We start from the raw sequence: 20536 nt of genomic DNA on the forward strand, positions 1-20536 counted from the left end.
GCATAGTTTGTCCCAGTAATTGTGATACCCTTTGCCAGGAAATCCATCATCACTACTCTGGCGCTGGTCCCAAAAGACTTGCCCACTGACGGTTGGACATGTGCCTACTTTGGAGGTGGTGAGGCAGAGTGCTTCTATTGTTTGAACTGGGATTTAGTCTCTGGGTCATAATGATGGACCCATGTTTCGTCCTGGGTAATTAGTCTGGCGAAGAAGTCATTATGGTTTTCGTGACATGTGGCCAAAAGAGCCTGTGAGCATTTGACTTGTTCCTGCTTCTGGAAAGGCAGCCAGGGAACCCACTGTGCAGACACCTTTCCCATGTGCAAATGGTCATGGATGATTTTTTTCTGCAGAGCCCACACTGATTTTGACATCTGCAGCTAGTTGGTGAACGGTTATGTGACGATCCTCCAAAATGGCGGCCTCCACTTGCTGGATGGTGTCTTCATCAATGGCAAACTGTGGTCGCCCAGGAATGGGAGCTGTTCCACCAAAGTCTGACCACACTTGAACTGACGATGCCAGTGCTTGACTACATCATACGATGGGGCACCCTCCCCATAAGTCCCTTTCATCTCATTGAACGTTTCCCGTAGTGTGTGCCCTTACAAGTACAAGAACCTGATGACAGCTCTGCATTCAACTGGTTCCATTATCAGATGTGACTCCATGTTAGCACCCCTAACAGAGAAACTGTTAGGAGCTCAGAGCAACAAATTACCACGTTACCTATGGAGAGATGTACATGTGCGATTTCATCCTCCTACGATAACCGGAAGTGTGTCAGGGGAAATCTTTAATGAGCGACCCTCGTATATATTCTCCTTCTGCACCACTGTATATTTGCGGCATAAAAATATATGCCACCTTCTTGTTTGGGAGTCTTTCAGGTGCCACAAGGTTCTTTGTTGATCCTGGAAAGTATTGTGATGCTGGCACAATAGAGAGACAGCTCAGAGGTGACTACGGTTCCTGGATTCTTTCAGAGTGCTCTGTCTCTCGCAGGAGTAGCATGAGTAATGCCAGGTTATTGCAGTAAGTACACATTTCTTATTAGATATCGGAGAAAAATAGGTGTGTAAAATGCGCATGCATCACCACCACCCCTGAGAGCCTTGTATCAATGGCGCTGCGTATTTAGAGCAGTAAAATATCTCTCTGCTTTTCAACGGAGGGAGAGTCGACCAATGCAAGGGGGAAGTCTTGTAAGTCGAGCCCTGCATACAACAGGCAAAACGACAGGCCATCCATTTTGCGACCGTGACATTTTGCTTTAAGTGCTCCCCTCTCTCCCGCCACTGTTTTTAGCAATGGCGTTAAATTACAGTGGCACTCTTTATGGGAATTCGTGCATGCTTCTCGTGAATACCAAGTGCATTCTTTATGAGCGGTGCTGCATTCCAGATGAAAACGGCTACTTTGTGAGTCCGTGTGTGTGTGTGTGCAAGCGTGCGTGCGTGCTTTAACCTTCTAGGCAAGTCGACACATTTCAGACAATATCCAAGTCCTCTTTTAATTTGCACAGCAGATTTAAATAACGCAGGAGATGAGAACCAGGGCTACTCTGAAGCTGCGAGGAATGGGAGTGGGTGGGAAGATTTCGCAGTGAGAGAAAGAGGAATGAAATGAGAGCCAACAGCAGCTCCCCTGGGGCCTGTATTAATCAGCAGACAAATGGTCTATGCTCCTGGCATGTATTCATTCTTCAGCAAGGAGCTGCCAGCGCGAGACTTTCTTCTGGAAATACAGTCCTAGCTCTCCTCCATTCAGACACTGAATGTGGGGGTGGGGGTGGGGACCCCAACCCCACTGAGATACGCTGCTTTGGGCATCTGACACTGTTTTCGATCTAGTCACAGGGAGAGGAGAGTGCAATAGGAACAAATTAGGAATTCACGGCGAGACAGCTTCAGTTCTAGTGTGCTTCAGAGGAAGAAAGGGGGGGAGGCTGGTTCTCCCCACCTCCCTCCTTCTGGTGTTTTAAAACAAAAGCTTCATTTTTTCCATTCAGACTGAGCAGTGCGATTCCACCACTCATTGTGCTCCTGCAAAAGATCCCACTTCTTAAAGAGAAATATTTGTAGATTTTTTTGGGGGGGGGGATCTGGTTTACATTTCAGGAGGGCACAAAAAGCACCAGGCTTCAAATAAATAAATAGACAGCACTGTTTCCTGTGAGGGGCACATGAACATTTAAACAGGGACCAAACCACCATTTTAGTGTCTGTAGGAAGAAGCAGTCCATTGCATACGCTCCAACGTTTATCTGATGAAAATAGGGACGTCCTATTCCATTATTATTATTATTATTATTATTATTATTATTATTATTATTATTCCCCACCCACCTGACTAGGTTGCCCCAGTCACTCTGGGCAGCTTCCAACATATATAAAAACATAATAAAACATTCAACATTTAAAAGCTTCCCTATACAGATGTCTTCTAAAGGCTGTCTAGATACTTATCTCTTTGGCTTGGGGGGGGGGGGTCGAATAACTCCATACCCTCCAACATTTATCCGATGAAAATAGGGACGTCCTAAGGGAAAACGGGACATTCTGGGATCAAATCAGAAACCGGGACGGCTTCTGTAAATCCAAGGCTGTTCCTGGAAAATAGGGGGGGGGTTCTGCACATTAGAAGAGTTGTCGAGGGTCTCCCTGTCTCTTAAACTTTTGTGATAGCCCTCTTAACTGCTGTTATTATAAGGTTAATTGGAAGGGGTGATTTTTAGTTACATTTGACTGAGAGTTCCATTAGGCCCACCCCCAATCTGGACACTGACTAAGAAAAAAAACAACCCTGCAGAAAATCATGTACGCCACCAGTGCTTTTTTTCCAGGGGGTGCAGGTACCCCTCATGGGTCAGCAAACTTCTTCAGTAGGGGGTCGGTCCACTTTCCCTCAAACCTTGTGTGGGGCTGGACTATATTTAGAAAAAAATTATGAATGAATTCCTATGCCCCACAAATAACTCAGAGATGCATTTTTTTTTTTTAAAAAAGCACACATTCTACTCATGTAAAAACACCAGGCAGGCCCCACAAATAACCCAGAGATGCATTTTTTTAAAAAAAATGCATCTTACATTTTTATATTCTACTCATGTAAAAACACACCGATTCCCGGACCGTCCGTGGGCCGGGTTTAGAAGGCGATCGGGCCGGATCCGGCCCCCGGGTTTTAGTTTGCCTACCCATGCCCTAAACATTTTGTGAATCTTTGTACTTTTATCCATTTACTGTATTTATGTTTCCCAATTTGAAGTACAAAATGGTGATTTTCTTGAGTCAAAATGAGAGGATCCCTAAACTTTTTTTTTAATAGAAAAAAGCACTGGGTGGCACTAATAACTGGCAGTGCCATACAGCATTTTCCCATTTAAACATGGTACAAATAAGTACTTTGTACTTGAGCTGTCAAAGGGAGTGTACATTGGGACTTAGAAATACAAAATGCAGAAGTGTCTGTTTTAGAACACATCTTTCTATCTGCATGCAGCAAGAGCCCATTAGAGCGGGGCGGAATGTTTACCTTTCGGCCACCGAAATGAAATCCTCTTCTATGTAAAAATTACACCTTATAAAAATACAAGCCAATGATTAATTTGCAAAGGAAATTGTCTCCTCTTGTCAGTTAAGTTATTTTAAAAGCATTTTGATGTGAGGGTAACCTCTGTGCATATGCAGAGGTTATGGGCTCTGAAGCATGCTCTGTGACTTGACGGCTGCCTTTGGGAAATGTTGGAGATCTGCTCCTTTGAAATCTAATCACAGCTCATTTTAGAAGGGAAGTGAGGAAATGGAAATGAGATAGGAATGTCAACAGTGAGTCAAACATCAGACATTTCACAAGGGGCCTTCTTATGCATAATTAAATTTGATTTATTTATTTCTTTTGTTAATTCAGTTATGCTAATGGATTCACTGATATAGTACCTAGATATTTCTTACACACATATAAGCTGATACATAGATATATTGGTATTTGGCACCATACATTTCTCCTACTCTGTGAATGATTCTGCTATCAGTTTGCCATAGGAAAATCCATTTCCTTTCTTTCTGCATGAAAAACACAATGCCTTATCAAAGCTTTTCAGTATGCTCAATTATAGATGAAGATTTCATCCTCTCAGTGGGTAATGAAAAGTATCCGGACTTCCAGGTTGTCCTATAGGTGATGTGGGGAATTTGCAGCCTAATTTTCTAATATCTGTGTGGCCTGGAAAAAGGAAAAAGAAAGAATATCTGCACCTGGCTGATTTCCAGTGAACAAGAAATGTTGAATAGCAATGTCATCCACATCATTTTCCATTTTGAAATGGGTGATAAGTGTACTTGGTGCTGAAAAACATTCAATAATATTACAAAAACCAGCCAGGACCATAACCACATGCTTACATTCCCTAAACATATAATACAGAAGTAAAAGTGGAGACAAAAATATTGTCATATGGAAGAGATAAAGCTGTTTAACATTATCCCACCAGAATGAATGATATCCCCCCAGTATCCCCTTGTTCTTTCATTACACAGCCTTAGTGACTATAGCATGTTCTTTTAGAGTCGAGATATAATTATTTCTGGAGGTATATATAAACCATGAGAGAGGAAGAAGTGGGGAGCAGATGCTATAACTGAAAGGTGAGCATGATTTGTCTTCATTATATATATATATATATATATATATATATATATATATATATATATTCATTATTGCAATTTTGAAAACCACATTCACATTGAAATCAACATTCCCCTCATACATATTTTACAATCACTTACAACTTCCCTTTTTCTCCTTCCTTGGTTCCTTTGATTTTCCCATCATTCCTGCATATTCTTATGTTGTTGTTTAAATAAATAAATAAAATAACAAATTGTCCAGTAGCACTTTAGAGACCAACTAAGTTTGTTTTGGGTATAAAGCTTTTGTGTGCATGCACACTTCTTCTCTAAGGTGCTATTGGGCAATTTTTTAAATTTTCTTTTTACTGCGTCAGACCAACACAGCTACCTACCTGACTCTTATATATCCATTTAGTTCTCTTTTACCTTTATTCCACTGCCCTCTTCAACATGCAGAAGCTTACAGGTAAAGAACAACTGGAAAGGGGCTGTCTTTTTGACACCTGTTCTGCTCTGACTTTTTGTGAACTTGGGGAAAGAGGAAGATGCTGTGTACCGAGAACATTGGGTCGTTGTCTGCACTGACTGGTAGAAGTGCTCAGGGGTTTCAGACAAGGAGCATTTCCTGCCTTACCAGGAGAAACTGGGAATCAAACATTTCTCCTGTATACATAGAAGATGCTGTACCACTGAACCTACATGGAAAGGAAAAGTTGAGATGCAACAATCTGACTCTTCCACCATAGCCTAATTTATTCCCCAGTGGCCAATACTTTGAACATCTGGTGGCAAGTTCAGATCATGCCTTCGCTGTGGGTCTGCTCAGTTCAGGCTGGCCAAAAAAGTCAATGCCTATTGAATAAAAGTCAAAAAGCTTCTGCGACTTGTTCCTTAACACAATGCTAAGAAGCTTATTGTAGCCATGCATCCAACACATCATCCAAGGAAGACGAATTATTTCCAAACCAAAATACTTGGCGTCTTGACTACTGTCCCACATTCAAACTGTTCCACATGCCTCATTTATTCCAGGCACATCTTCGAGGCCTCTAGAAATGAATGGTGGAGCCCTTCTCTGAATGTTGATTGTGTGGGAGGATTGGCATTTTAAGGTAAACATTGAGACTTTTCATCCATAAGATGCAGCCGCTGCTACAGATGCTGATATAACTTCTGACACTGATAGCGACGAGTGGAGTATAATGTCAGTTCAAGATGAGAGACTGCAGCATACTGAAAAAGCAAGCCATTGAACACAAGTCCCTCGACGCCACGGCAGCTGATTTTCCTCTTTTGGAAGGTGGCTGGCCTTGGTGTCAAATAAATTGTCAGGCAGTGGTGTCAAATAGTAAAAAGTTAAATGAAGGCCAGTTATTAAGGTTCGCCCTATAGGTTAGAGGACCTGCTCAGGACCATATCAGATGCTACAAATTCCCCAAAGACAGAAGTCTAGTAGGCAGAGTGCAGCGCAGATGACTAAGATACCAACAGAACACTGCATGGCAATGTACTAGGCAAAACTGAATTCAAGCTGACCTGAAACAGACTTTTCAGTTTCAGATTCACTTTGGTTATCACTGAAAAGCTCCTTTACTTTTTGCCGTGCTCTCAGATGGCCCCTTAATTTTTGTTTATGTCCTGGACTCTACGATGGAAATATGCAAAAGTCCCCCAAACCTTTAAAAAAACAAACAAACAAACGAAGAGAACTTTGCAGAGATTTCCATAAGGAGGGCACCACTACTAAAAAGGTCCTGCAAAAGGACTTACTCAGAGTCAGGTCTATTGTACCCAACCATATGAAGTTTTTGGTAAAACTGTTGAGCATTTAAAGTCACATGGCGTATATCCAAGTGGCTCATGAGGAAGTTTGATATTAATATACCCCATTTTTTTTCAAGCTGATCTGTCTCTGATGATCTTATTTTTGTTTTATGTGTATTGGGGGGGGGAGGGGAATCCGTCCATAAACAATAAAAGCCATTCTGTTTATCTCAGGTCCTGACTCTCTCTCCTTGATCTGCTTCTAGTGAATGAAAGACTTAACTGTCCAAGGGTACTTTTTTCATTCAGTAGTTTTTCCTCAATTGCTTCAAAACCACAACCATAAATCTAATAATCATAAAGTAATGTTCATGTGCCTTCAAAAAGCTGAAAGAAGTTAATTTTCCTTAGGGGTGCTGTGTGTAGTACATGCAACATTAGTCTGCTGTTTTTGATTTATATTACAGATGACCACATAAGACTTGAAGACAAAGGAACAGTTTTTTTTTTAATTTTTAGTTCTGAGACTTTTCTCTCTCCCCACACACTCTTAGTTCTGAGACTTGCTTCTCTTCCCCCCCCCTCTCTTCCCCCTCCCAAACTGCTTTTCCTTCTTTTCTTTTCTTTTAAAAATCCACATATTTGGGGTAAATAAAAAGCAGCTGAGAGCAGCAAACACGATTCTTCCTTCTCTGCACTCTCAAGCCTCAACATTGATCAGTGCATCAAATGTTTGGCTGTGAAACAATCATAATGGATTTTGAACTCTGTGCAGTTGGAGAGATTTCTCTTGGGGCACAACCTATTCTGCACCAGCAACTTGCAGTCTTTCAGCAGCATAGCCAGACCAAAGCCCCTAAAGTATTGTTTAAAAGTACCCTTGATCAAATAATAGATGGTCACTGCTATTGTTAGGGGAGAAGATGCTATTTATAGAGAATTTACGCTATGTAAATTCCATAAGAGATGTTCAAATTGTACTGTGACCAGTATCAGATTGAGAAGAAATGGCAAGTTTCTCATGCCGGCAGCTGTTCTTTTATACTTTTAGATTTTAAAAGCAGCGTGCTTGCATTTCAATAACGATTGCATGGCTTCGCTCCCTGTCCAAAGATCTATCAATATTGAGTCAGAGTCTAAGCTATAGGAGGGAAAGTCAGAAAATGAGGTCAATCAATTTCCTCCCCACCCCACAGAGCTTCAACATTGCACTTACTAACAATGCCAGCAAGCATCAAATTCATAGATTGTTTTTGCTGCATTTTAAGAACCGTGACTATCACCACCCATGGGAAACGGCTTCCATACACCCAAGGGGACTTTAAATTTCTTTTGCTGAACAATAGTTCCTTATGTCACATAGAAAACTATTTTTAAAACTGAGGGGAGCTTTTTAAATGGTTTAAGATATGGCCTAGAATCTCTGCTGTCCAAGGCAGAGGAGAGTAAACAGAGTTCAATAACAGCATTACTGAAATATTGTAGACTTACCAAAGTAGCTCTACATACCCAAGTCACTACAGTGGTGCCTTGACTTATGAATAACTCTACTTACGAATGTTTCTACTTACGAACGGAGCTCCGTCCCCCATCTTGGATGCGGTTTAGATAGGATTTTTTTCTACTTACGAATTTTTAGATAGGGTTGCTTCGACTTACAAATGTTTTCTCCCAATGCATTCCTATGGGATTCGACTTACAATTTTTTTCGACTTACAAATGTGCGTTTGGAACGCATTAAATTCCTAAGTCAAGGTACCACTGTATCTTTGTTTGGTGACCACATCTCATGTGTTATATAAGGGCTCCTCCAGATGACCTGTTTATTGAGCATTCATTCTAACATATCTTTCAGAGACGTTAGACTCTGCCGAGTCTTTACTGAGTATTTGTTCTGAATTTTTTAAGATGAGGCATGGGTATAGCGGGGGGGGGCAGAGGACAGTCCTCCCCCCCTAACAAAAATTCTGGCTGCGCCCATGAGAAGGGGTTATATGACAATGAACATTCATTCTGAATTCACCCTAATTTGCTTGCATGGTGGTTATACATTTTCCCATTCATCATTCAGTGCATTTCCCTAACCACAAAACCCCCTCTTTTTTAAAAGTGGATTTGTTGTGCCAGGGTGACAGAGCATTTAAATTCACTTGAACTGTGCAAGCCTAAATTTATGGTATGTGTTTGAATCCCTCCTGCAATAGTCTGGAGGCACCAAAAGGTTCTGGCACCAGGGACTGCAAGACTGAGCTGTTCCGCCAGGCCTTTGGGCAGGATGCAGTTTGACTTACTTTCCTTTGTATAAAACAAGCCCGAAGGAGGCCCCCAACCCGCCCACATGTCCTTGTATGATCAATGGAAACAGTTGGTCCTGGCAAGTATTAACTACTCTGAATTCCACGCTGATAATTGCCACCTGCCCGGATTTTAACTTGTGTGAATTAATTTTAAGATGTCTTTTAATTAATTGATGTCTGTTTTTATGCATATTGTGTTGTTTTTATGATGTTAGCCGCTCTGACCCCAGCCTCGGCCGGGGAGGGCGGGATACAATTATTATTATTATTATTATTATTATTATTATCTCGATCCCAGCATAATCAAAGCAGTTCTTGGGCAAAATGCGTTATCAGCCTGTTCCCTGATGAGCTACAGCACCACCCATCAAATGACCAGGTGCTGTTTGGCCCAGCCAATTGAGGCATGGCTGAATCAATAAAACTGTTGCCCAATGCTTGGTTCCTCAGTCTGAGCAACTTGTCACCCAAAGAGACTCCCTTGCCTGTTCTTGAAGAAGGCCACCATTTGCTTGCCTTGAGCCATGAAGCCGGCACCTGCCCTTTGGACCTGACTTGTGCCTGTCCTGGAGTACATCGTTTGCCTCTCACCATAAAAGGTAAAGGACCCCTGAATGTTTAAGTCCAGTCAAAGGTGACTATGGAGTTGTGGTGCTCATCTCGCTTTCAGGCTAAGGGAACAGGCATTTTTCCACAGACAGCTTTCCGGGTCATGTGGCCAGCATGACTGAACTGCTTCTGGTGCAATGGGATACCATGATGGAAGCCAGAGTGCATGGAAACACCGTTTATCTTCCTGCCGCAATGGTACCTATTTATCTATTTGCACTGGTGTGCTTTCGAACTGCTAGGTTGGCAGGAACTGAGACAGAGCAATGGGAGCTCACCCTGTCTTGGGGATTCGAACTGCTGACCTTCTGATCAGCAAGCCCAAGTGGCTCAGTGGTTTAGACCACAGCGCCACCCACTTCCTACCTATCTGTATCTGTACCTATAAATGCATAGGTGATGCACATCTTCAGAAATGCAGTGCTTCTGTTAATCTGATCTAGCAGTGAACCAAACATCACCTTGTTAAATTTACACAAGTCAATTCAATGTTATTTTCAATGTAAACTACTTTTTTTTTAGTTTACAACTCTGGGTTGACAAATATATCATATTAACATTGAAATTTGTGTTTGTGTGTGTGTCCCTGTCTCCCAAAACTGAAAATGAAAAACACATACCCTATTGGGACTTTAAAATCTCGGGTTGATCAGCACAATCACTGACCAAAAAAAGAAAAAATCTTCATACTTTCAAATACTTACTTGTATAAAAATCATTTTTGTTGTGGGTGGGACTTGTAATAAAGAAATCCAGAAGCCGTATATTGAAAGGCTACCGTGTTTCTCCAAAAATAAGACACCGTCTTGTATTTATTTTTCCTCAAAAAAAACCCACGGTGGCTTATTTTCAGGGGATGTCTTTTTTATTATTATTAAGTATGGTACAGTTTAACCTACAAGGTTAAACTGCCTATCACTATGGCTTATTTTCGGAGTATGGCATATTTTCGGGGTATGGCTTATTTTCGGAGAAACACGGTAGTTACTACTACAGTGGTGCCTCGACTTATACATTTAATCCGTTCCGAAGGCACCTTCATAGGTTGAAAAATCCGTAAGTCGAAAAGCGCCATTGGAAACGCAATTTCCCATAGGAATGCATTGGAAATTGAAAAATTCGTAAGTCAAAAAAACCCTATCTAAAATCACCGTGGTTTCTGTTCGGATGTTGAGAAATTCGTAAGTGTGCAGCCATTTGCCCCATTTGTAAGTCAAAATATTTGGTTGTCGAGTCGTTCGTAAGTCGAGGTACCACTGTACTATAGTTTTTCATTATTACAGTTATGCCTTTGAGAGTAAGCTGCAATATGGAAGGCTTTACAGTTTTAGATTTGCTGTAATTGGCATCAAGGAAACAAGGAAACTGACATGGAGTTTATTTTTGTGGACATCAATGCCTTGCTGCCCTGTGTGTTCTATAGACTACAGTTAACCTTGTCAGAGAGAAGGTGGTGGTTGAAAGAATTATGGTTCTTAATGGCCTCTGAATACAGCTGGCCCAAGCCACTTACTCCCTTGTGGATAACATGTCTCAGCCTTTTCCAGATGAGAAAATGATAAGGAGCCCCGAAAGATAGCAGGTCACTCTTGGGCAACTGCTGGCAAAACTGCTGCAAAATGAATCACACACTCGAGGTTATGTACACAGTGCTTTTCTCTATAGTGGATTAAGAAAATCTCATTTTTGGTATCAACTAAAGCTGAAGGTGTGGTTTTTCAAAAGGGGCAGGATCAAGCGTGTTAGTTCTTCAGTAGGGCAGTAAACAAACTGCTCTGGTCTATAGTTAAATGGACGGACAGAGTGCTGGTTCAAGCTGTCAGTCTTGCCCCTCCCCATCTACTTCCTTCCCCCTTCTCTCCTCTTGTTTCATCTGTGGAAAATCAGCAAACCACTCTGAAAACAGATGCTGGAAATGGGAAGCTTCCCATTTCAGGCACATGCCTGCAGAGAAATTTGTTCATTTTTACCAGATGGGGTGGAAGAGGAGGCAGGAGGGATATACAGGGGAGTGGCTGTTTTTCTGGCCAGTTATACTGTGAATGTATGTCCGTTGCACATTAACCACATATGGACATGTTAGAGCTGCTTTCTACCTAAAAATTTTTTAAAAATAAAACCCCCCACAGCATTTCATTTTATGAGTTACAGCTGTCTTCTTTTTGATATATATATATATATTCTGATCACAGATTCATTTTCGTTTCCTTCATTAAATCCCTTGGTTCTTGTAAAACAAAACATATAAAACTCATTTATAAGTTCCATAGTCTGTAAATAATTTGTTTTCATGACATTCATTTCTATGCCACACTTTATTTTTTAAAAAATCCCAGAGCAGTCTACCAATCGCACATATGCACAACAAAACGTAAAAACAAACCATAAAAAACCTACCCAACCTTTTAAAGAGCAACACGTCAACAATCTCACTGTCCTATAAACCAAATTTCCCTGTTTATTCATTTTGTAAAAAGAGAGAGGGGGGGGAGAGAGAGAGAACACCTCATACAAAATGTACAACAAAATTCACAGAAGGAATAAAATATCATTTAAAACAATTGGAGACAACCTCAAGGAAGCTCGAAGGTCTTTAAGGTGTGCCTGGTGAAACTGGAGTGAAGACAATGACTGTTATGGCCCCAGAGTGTGGATATTCCACAGACAGGGTGCCACAACTGAGAAGGCCCTCAATCAAGTCACTGGGTTACAGCACTCTATGATTCTCTCAATGGCTGATGATAGTATTCGGAGCCTAAACTGTTTAGGGCCTTAAAATTCAGTGAGAATACCCCTTATGTTGGACTCAGAAACTAATAGGCGGCCAGTGTAGGTCATGGAGAACAGCTGCAACATGACTCCAAAGAAGTTGGCAGGGCTCTGGGTGCAATGGTGGCTCCCCAGTGAATCTCACACACACCAGACTCCTTTCCATGTAGGATAGCCAAGGCAACTTACAAAAATCCGACAACAAATATAATACCATCAAGCCATTTGCCTTAAAACTCAGAAGCAGGTTAGTCGAGTGGAAAACCTGTTGAAATCATTTCAAACTGGAAAAGCTTTCGGGGATAAAACAAGCTCTCCTTTACACAAAAGCAAATTCCACTTCAGCTTAGATACCGTGCTGGAAAAGCAAGCCCTACGGCAACTGATCAGCAACAAAGAGACAAAGACAAAGGCAAGGCGAGAGGAGTCTTAGGCACACGGAACGAGACAATTGGAGAGCAGTGGGAGACAGAAGGATGTGTAATGTGCATATAGCCTGCCTCATTACAGCAGAGTGAAAGGTCATCAAAATCAATGTGCAGCATGATGTACAAAGGTCAATACCAGACTCAGATTTTCTGTGCCCATTGAAAACACAATAAAAACACCAAGAGCTTCCTTTAATAACTGTGATTAGTAAAAGAAAATGACAGTTCATTGAACCATTTATTTAAACATTTGTGCTGCCTCCGTTCTTATTTAAAGACATCACAAATAATGAGAATGGCTTTTTAAAGATTTTCAGTCCTGTACCACTTCCAATTTTGAGCAGCTGAAGGAGGCTACCCAAAATGCGGCAGCTAGACTGGTGACTGGGAGCAGCCGCTGACACCACAGAACACCAGTCCTGAAAGACCTACATGGGCTCCCAGTACGTTTCTGAGCACAATTCAAAGTGTTGGTGCTGATCTTTAAAGCCCTAAATGGCCTCGGCCCAGTATACCTGAAGGAGTGTCTCCACCCCCATCGTTCAGCCCGGACACTGAGGTCCAGCTCCGAGGGCCTTCTGGTGGTTCCCTCACTGCGAGAAGTGAGGTTACAGGGAACCAGGCAGAGGACCTTCTCAGTAGTAGCGCCCACCCTGTGGAACGCCCTCCCATCAGATGTCAAGGAAATAAAGGAAGTTTTTAATGTTTGATGTTTTATCCATTTTTAATATTTTGTTGGGAGCCACCCAGAGTGGCTGGGGAAACACAACCAGATAGGCGGGGTATAAATAAATAATTATTATTAAGCAAGTGAATATGAACAATGTTGCCAGGAAAGGGATGGGATAGCCACATGGGCTGGCATAGGTGAGAGTAGATAAGCAGCCAGGGAAAGAACTCACTACTTAAGAAGACCCCCTAGGCTTCCTAATTCCTGGTCTGTTCCCCCAGCCCCAACCAACATACAAACAAGGGATGGAACCCAACTGCTCTTTCTTTAAATATTCATGTACTAGTGCCCAGGTCAGCAAAAGAGATCTGCCAGAAAATTGGTGAGAGCAACTATGGGGGACACAGACATTGAAGGACTCAGTACTTACTTAATTGGGACACTTAATTATGACCTGTCTTGGTATTCTAGTTAGGATGCTTTTAGAAGGGCAAGATTTGAGAGGTGCAAGGAGGGAGGGGGCCACCAAAGGGTTCCCTAGTAGCAGAGGCTGTGGGGACAGAGTTGTCAACCAAGATATACATCTCTGCAACATGGCCATTTTTGACCTGCCTCCCAATTTAAGCATTATTGGTGGCTTACTTCTAATCCATTTTATCCTGAAGGTGTTTCTGGTCAGTGCCAGGTTGATGAATGGAAAGCTATTGGCCATTCAGGAAGAGATTGCTGACATAGCTTGCTTGGCAGAAATAGATGGATGATGGGGGATTGTGTAAATCTCCAGGTGTGGTCTGAGTGACAAGGGGAGTGTTGAGTGCTTACAATCTGTCAGGATAGCATCTCTCTTGTCGGATACCCTACATAGGAGTCTACAGATTTTAAGTGTATGCACTTAGTGTGGGGAAGCTGAGGAAGGTAGGAATTCTGTTAAAGTTCTGTCACCTTGCTGCCTAACAGTCCCCCATCTTGAGCTGATGGATATGGTGTTGAGGACCCCAAGATTAGTGGTCTTGGCGGATAGGGACCTACATGTCCAGCTCAGGAGTTTGTGCTCTTCATGGCAACCATGGACCTCTCTCAAATAATGAGCAGGATATACTCAGGACCTTGTTTTCTGTACCGGGGAGCCAGTAGCGACTCTTTTGTCAAGGTCAGATCACTATCTGATTCAGATTGATCTTTTGAACACTTTAAACCCCTGCAGGGATGAAAGACTCATTATTATGACCAGCTCCCAGGCTGACAGATCTGGAAGATTTTGTGATGTCTATGGGGGAATTTCCCTGCAGCTTTTGCCAGATACACAGATATATATCACACTTTGTAATCCACCATGGGAAGATGCTGTATTTTGAACAGGAGCTAATAAAATAGAAATAAATAAATGTGGGCAGAAGCAGAATCATTTCTCCCAATTGACAGCCCTTCAAAATAAAAAGTGTAATATTCATTCTTCATGAACCATCCATCTGTTTGTGTGATTATTTTATTATGTGGACTAAAGCAGAATTCAGAATGTTGGGGGGGGGGGTTTGACATATGGTTAGATTGTTTTATTCTTGGGCAACCTCAACTGACCTAATAATTGAACTGGTCTACAATCGTTTTAGGATGAGGTGTTGAATGTACAAAGATACTCCACTAATACCTGAATTTTAGGAGTACCTGACAATGAATACTGACTCCGAAGACTCATGATGTGTGGTGAAGTGGAGGGAGCTGGATTCATCCCTGGAAAATTGGAAACCAGGGACAGTTCCACATGGCTCTTGAGTTTCCTCTCTAAATAAGAGTGAATCCACTCCAGTAAACAATTCTCCCATGCATGCCTTATGGAAATCAATGAGAGTAGCCCTGTTTGTGTGTGAAATGCCTGAAGACTTGATCCTAGCTTCATTACTTAATCCTTGGCTGACAACTAGGGCCATCATCGGAGGAATGGTTTTGTAGACTGAAGATTATGTTGGTTAACTGTTTGCAAGGAAGCAACTGACTCATGTTGCTCCTCGCAATCTGCGGAGTTTTGGTGTCTATATTAATGCAAGAGGCAGCCCATCAGAATTGTTCATACTTTTTTTGATTACAGGAGGGAAAATACCTGAAGTTCATCAGCTGCTCCACAAGTTGTTGGGGCATAGCCTAGGTAACCGCACCAATCTCGCTTAGAGGAAGAAAATGTGCCTCATTTGAAGCACATGTTCCCACTTCCCAAAGAATCCTGGGAGCTGATATTTGTTAAAGGTGCTGGGAATTGTAGCTCAGTGGTGAGTAAACTACAGTTCCCATTATTCTTTGGAGGAAGACGTGTGCTTTAAATGCACGGGGGTGTATGCAAGTTAAATGGAAATTAGCCGGAAGGAAAAAGGATTAAGCAATCTGGCTTCCTACCCACACAGTATGTTTCCAAGCACAATTCAAAGTGTTGCTGCTAACCTTTAAATCCGTAAACGGCCTCAACCCTGGATACCTGAAGGAACACCTCCACCCCCACCGTTCAGCCTGGACACGGAGGTCCAGCTCCGAGGACCTTCTGGCAGTTCTCTCACCGCGAGAAGTGAGGATACTGGGAACCAGGCAGAGGGCCTTCTTGGTAGTGGCACCCGCCCTGTGGAACACCTTCCCAACAGATATCAATGAGATAAAGAAATATACAACATTTAGAAGAAATCTGAAGGCAGCCCTGTATTGGGAAGTTTTTTATGTTTGACGTTTTATTATGTTTTTGTATATGCTGGAAGCCGCCTAGAGTGGCTGGGGCAACCCAGTCAGATGGGAGGGGGACAAATTTTTTTTTTAAATTCTTGTTAGTAGCAGTAGTAGTATTAACCAGATGTTCCTCCACTTAAACTTGCAGCCTCCAAGGCTGCTTTTGCTTTGTTTTATAATGGATAAAAGATACACACAGTTGAATGTGTTTGACTATCTGAACATCACAAAAAAGGAGGGGCAGGTTATGAGTCTTTACACTTTTCGTCTACCTGCACATTTCCGATTAAACCTTTAAATGTACAAAATAAGGGGATTTAATACTTGAAACCCATTTCCTATTCTGTTCACATCTTCCTTGCAATGGCTGATGTCATGCACTGGATTACTTACTGGGCTTCCAGTAATAATCTTCCCCAAAAGAGAGTTAATTGTGCTCGCTCAAGATGTCTAACAATGAATCCAGTAAATTCCAGGGGATTAACTGTGTGAGGAAGGTGAATTTCTTGCTTTCCTGCCAGGAAAATGAAATTTGAGCACACCAGATTAAAAAATAGGTTGTTGTTGTTTAGTCGTTTAGTCGTGTCCGACTCTTCGTGACCCCATGGACCAGAGCACGCCAGGCACTCCTGTCTTGCACTGCCTCCCGCAGTTTGGTCAGACTCGTGTTCATAGCTTCGAGAACACTGTCCAACCATCTCATCCTCTGTCGTCCCCTTCTCCTAGTGCCCTCCATCTTTCCCAACATCAAGGTCTTTTCCAAGGATTCTTCTCTTCTCATGAGGTGGCCAAAGTATTGGAGCCTCAGCTTCAATATCTGTCCTTCCAGTGAGCACTCAGGGCTGATTTCCTTCAGAATGGATAGGTTTGATCTTCTTGCAGTCCATGGGACTCTCAAGAGTCTCCTCCAGCACCATAATCAAAAGCATCAATTATTTGGCGGTCAGCCTTCTTTATGGTCCAGCTCTCACTTCCATACATCACTGCTGGGAAAACCATAGCTTTAACTATACGGACCTTTGTCGGCAAGGTGATGTCTCTGCTTTTTAAGATGCTGTCTAGGTTTGTCATTGCTTTTCTTCTCCCAAGAAGCAGGCATCTTTTAATTTCGTGACTGCTGTCACCATCTGCAGTGATTACGGAGCCCAAGAAAGTAAAATCTCTCACTGCCTCCATTTCTTCCCCTTCTATTTGCCAGGAGGTGATGGGACCAGTGACCATGATCTTAGTTTTTTGGATGTTGAGCTTCAGACCGTATTTTGCGCTCTCCTCTTTCACCCTCATTAAAAGGTTCTTTAATTCCTCCTCACCTTCTGCCATCAAGGTTGTGTCATCAGCATATCTGAGGTTGTTGATATTTCTTCCGGCAATCTTAATTCCTGTTTGGGATTCATCTAGTCCAGCCTTTCGCATGATGAATTCTGCATATAAGTTAAATAAGCAAGGAGACAATATACAGCCTTGTCATACTCCTTTCCCAATTTTGAACCAATCAGTTATTCCATGTCCAGTTCTAACTGTTGCGTCTTGTCCCACATAGAGATTTCTCAGGAGACAGATGAGGTGATCAGGCACTCCCATTTCTTTAAGAACTTGCCATAGTTTGCTGTGGTCGACACAGTCAAAGGCCTTTGCATAGTCAATGAAGCAGAAGTAGATGTTTTTCTGGAACTCTCTAGCTTTCTCCATAATCCAGCGCATGTTTGCTATTTGGTCTCTGGTTCCTCTGCCCCTTCAAAATCCAGATTGCACTTCTGGGAGATAAAAAGTCTGCCTTGGATTCGTATCGAGATCATTTTATCATTTTTGAGATTGCTTCCCAGTACTGCTTTTGCCACTCTTTTGTTGACTATAAGGGCCACTCCATTTCTTTTACGGGATTCTTGCCCACAGTAGTAGATATGATGGTCATCTGAACTGATGACCCATTCCCATTTGCCCATTCCCGTCCATTTTAGTTCACTGATGCCCAGAATGTCAACATTTATTCCTGCCATCTCATTTTTGACCACATCCAGCTTACCAAGCTTCATGGTTCTTACATTCCAGGTTCCTATGCAATCTTTTTCTTTACAGCATTGGACATTCCTTTCGCTTCCAGGCATATCCGCAACTGAGCGTCCTTTCGGCTTTGGCCCAGCCGCTTCATCAGCTCTGAATCTACTTGTGCTTGTCCTCTGCAATTCCTCAGTAGCATGTTGGACGCCTTCCGACCTGAGGGGCTCATCTTCCAGCATCATAACTTTTATATGCCTGTTGTCTTTGTCCATGGAGTTTTCTTGGCAGGGATACTGGAGTGGTTTGCCAGTTCCTGCTCCAGGTGGATCACCTTTAGTCAAAGCTCTCCACTATGACCTGTCCATCTTGGGTGGCCCAGCACGGCATAGCTCATAGCTTCTCTGAGTTATTCAAGCCCCTTCGCCACGACAAGGCAGTGATTCATGAAGGAGGGGGGGGGAAATAGGTAGTTTCTGTCTAACAGTTTGCTAAAAATGAAACATGTCAATTGGATAATTGGGTGGAAGCATTTTAATTAATTTAAACTAATTCATCTTTTAACAACAATATCAGAAATTTTGTTTTCATTCTTTTCCCTACTTGCTAATGAATTTCTTGTGTCCTTGCGGATATATTTTCTGACTGAAGGTTTTCAGTTTTAGTGCCTCCTTACACTGTACTCACCTGCTGTTCCAATTACAGCTTTAGCATTATAGTGAGAACGTAATCAAGCCACATTAAATTCAGTAACGGCAGTGCCTTCTTTAGTACTCCAGAGTGTCACTGTTTAGAGCCGGAGACAATGAAAAAAAATAACAGGAGTGTTCATTCTGTTTTGTTTTGTTTTGTTTTTAAATGAAATCTTGTAAAGCACTTTCTGTTAGGTACTTTCCATTTTGTTCCTGGAAGGGGGTGGGAACGTAACAGTGTTGGATTGTTGAAGCATGAGAACCCTTTGCAGACATCCCACCTTTTTTCTTGACTGAAAATCTGTGAATTTAACAACTTCGGCAAAGTAACAATAGAAGGCTTGCTCCTTTTGCTTGCTTACAGAAGCAAAAGGAGCCTAATTGGGCCTGGGTGGACATTTTCCCCAAACCACAACCACCTGCCCCACGCCTTTTGTCATATGGCAGAGGGCCTTCTCAGTAGTGGCACCCGCCCTGTGGAACACCCTCCCTGCCTCCCAGGCAGCCCTGTTTAGGGAAGTTTTAGATGTTTGATTCTATTGTGCTTTTAATTCTGTTGGGAAACCCAGCCAGATGGGTGGGGTAATAATAATAATAATAATAATAATAATAATAATAATAATAATAATAATAATAATTTAATGCCAGGTGTGACACAAGTAAAGACATGGCTGCAAAGGAACTATTGGGTATTTAAAGTGTGCTCCCAATTGTTCCTTGGCAAGTAGGGAGTGGTAAATCTATATAAGTCTCTCAGTGTTTCATTGTTCAAATCTTAAATTCAGTTCTCTACATTCTCAAAACAATTTTCAAATAGTCCATATGAAAACATTTTAGTGCAAATTTCTGTTAATAAACATTTTTATATGCATTTCCCCCTAATATACATGTTTTATTCAAAGCAGCTTTCCTTAATATAATATGCTTCCGTATATCATATTCACTAATATATGCTTTTATATGCATGTTTTACCCTAGCATATGTGTTTTCATGCAAATGGCTTGGCTGGAGAACTGCAGTACAAAATTCAGAGAAGTGTGAATTTCAAAAAGATGGCTATGTTTCGATTTATGTATCGGATTTCTCCCCCATCACAATTGGCAAGCACCAATCAGCCGAAGGTGTCCATTTGGGAGCACAGCTTAGAGTCAAATTGCACCTGCAAACAGATATTTCCCCCCTTTAAACGAACATTGTTTTCCTCTGCAGACCAGCTTGCAGATAGAATTGGCAGTTCACATCACTCAAGGTGTAGCTGCAAAAGAAGCAGCAGCAACAGCTTTCCCTCTTCATTTCTTCCCTCATTTTTGCTTGTCCTGTGGCCTCCAGAAAGTTGCTCAGAAAAGAATGAAAGGTCCTCCCTATCTTTCATCTAATACATCATAGACGCTGACTCCTAAAGGATGAAACGCTTTTGCCCCCCTCAATTTTCTTTTTTAGAGGGCGAAGGCCTCCCCATTGTTCAGGGCGAATGTGGAGCCAGACACAAGTGACATCAGGATGTCACACGACATAATGAATGTGATGTCAGGATGTCACATCACGCCCCTCAACATGCATACATTCTGAGGGCATATACCACATTTTTCCATGCATAACATCCCCCCGTGTATAAGACGCCCCCTAAAATTTAATAATAATAATAATAATTTATACCCCTCCCATCTGGCTGGGTTTCCCCAGCCACTCTGGGCGGCTTCTAACAGAAATATTCAAATACACTAATTTCTTAAAGATTAAAAGCTTCCCTAAACAGGGCTGCCTTCAGATGTCCTCTAAAGGTCTGGTAGTTGGTTTTCTTTTTGACATCTGGTGGGAGGGCGTTCCACAGGGTGGGTGCCACTACCGAGAAGGCCCTCTGCCTGGTTCCCTGTAACTTGGCTTCTCGCAGTGAGGGAACCGCCAGAAGGCCCTCGGCGCTGGACCTCAGTGTCCGTGCAGAGCGATGGAGGTGGAGACGCTCCTTCA

At 42.2% G+C, this 20536-nt stretch overlaps 1 long non-coding RNA gene across 1 annotated transcript; it reads right to left on the minus strand.

Annotated features, from left to right (window-relative positions):
* Positions 1-3869: 3869 nt before the first annotated feature.
* On the minus strand, positions 3870-18685 carry LOC148684377 (uncharacterized). The gene is made up of 2 exons (XR_015946034.1): positions 18563-18685; positions 3870-4230 (listed from the first exon to the last, which is right to left on the minus strand). It is a non-coding gene; the product is annotated as an uncharacterized LOC148684377 (long non-coding RNA).
* Between the last annotated feature and the right edge of the window lie 1851 nt (positions 18686-20536).

The sequence above is a fragment of the Zootoca vivipara genome, chromosome 10, assembly GCF_965207765.1.
Source record: "Zootoca vivipara chromosome 10, rZooViv2.hap1.1, whole genome shotgun sequence".
Classification (NCBI taxonomy): Eukaryota; Metazoa; Chordata; class Lepidosauria; order Squamata; family Lacertidae; genus Zootoca; species Zootoca vivipara.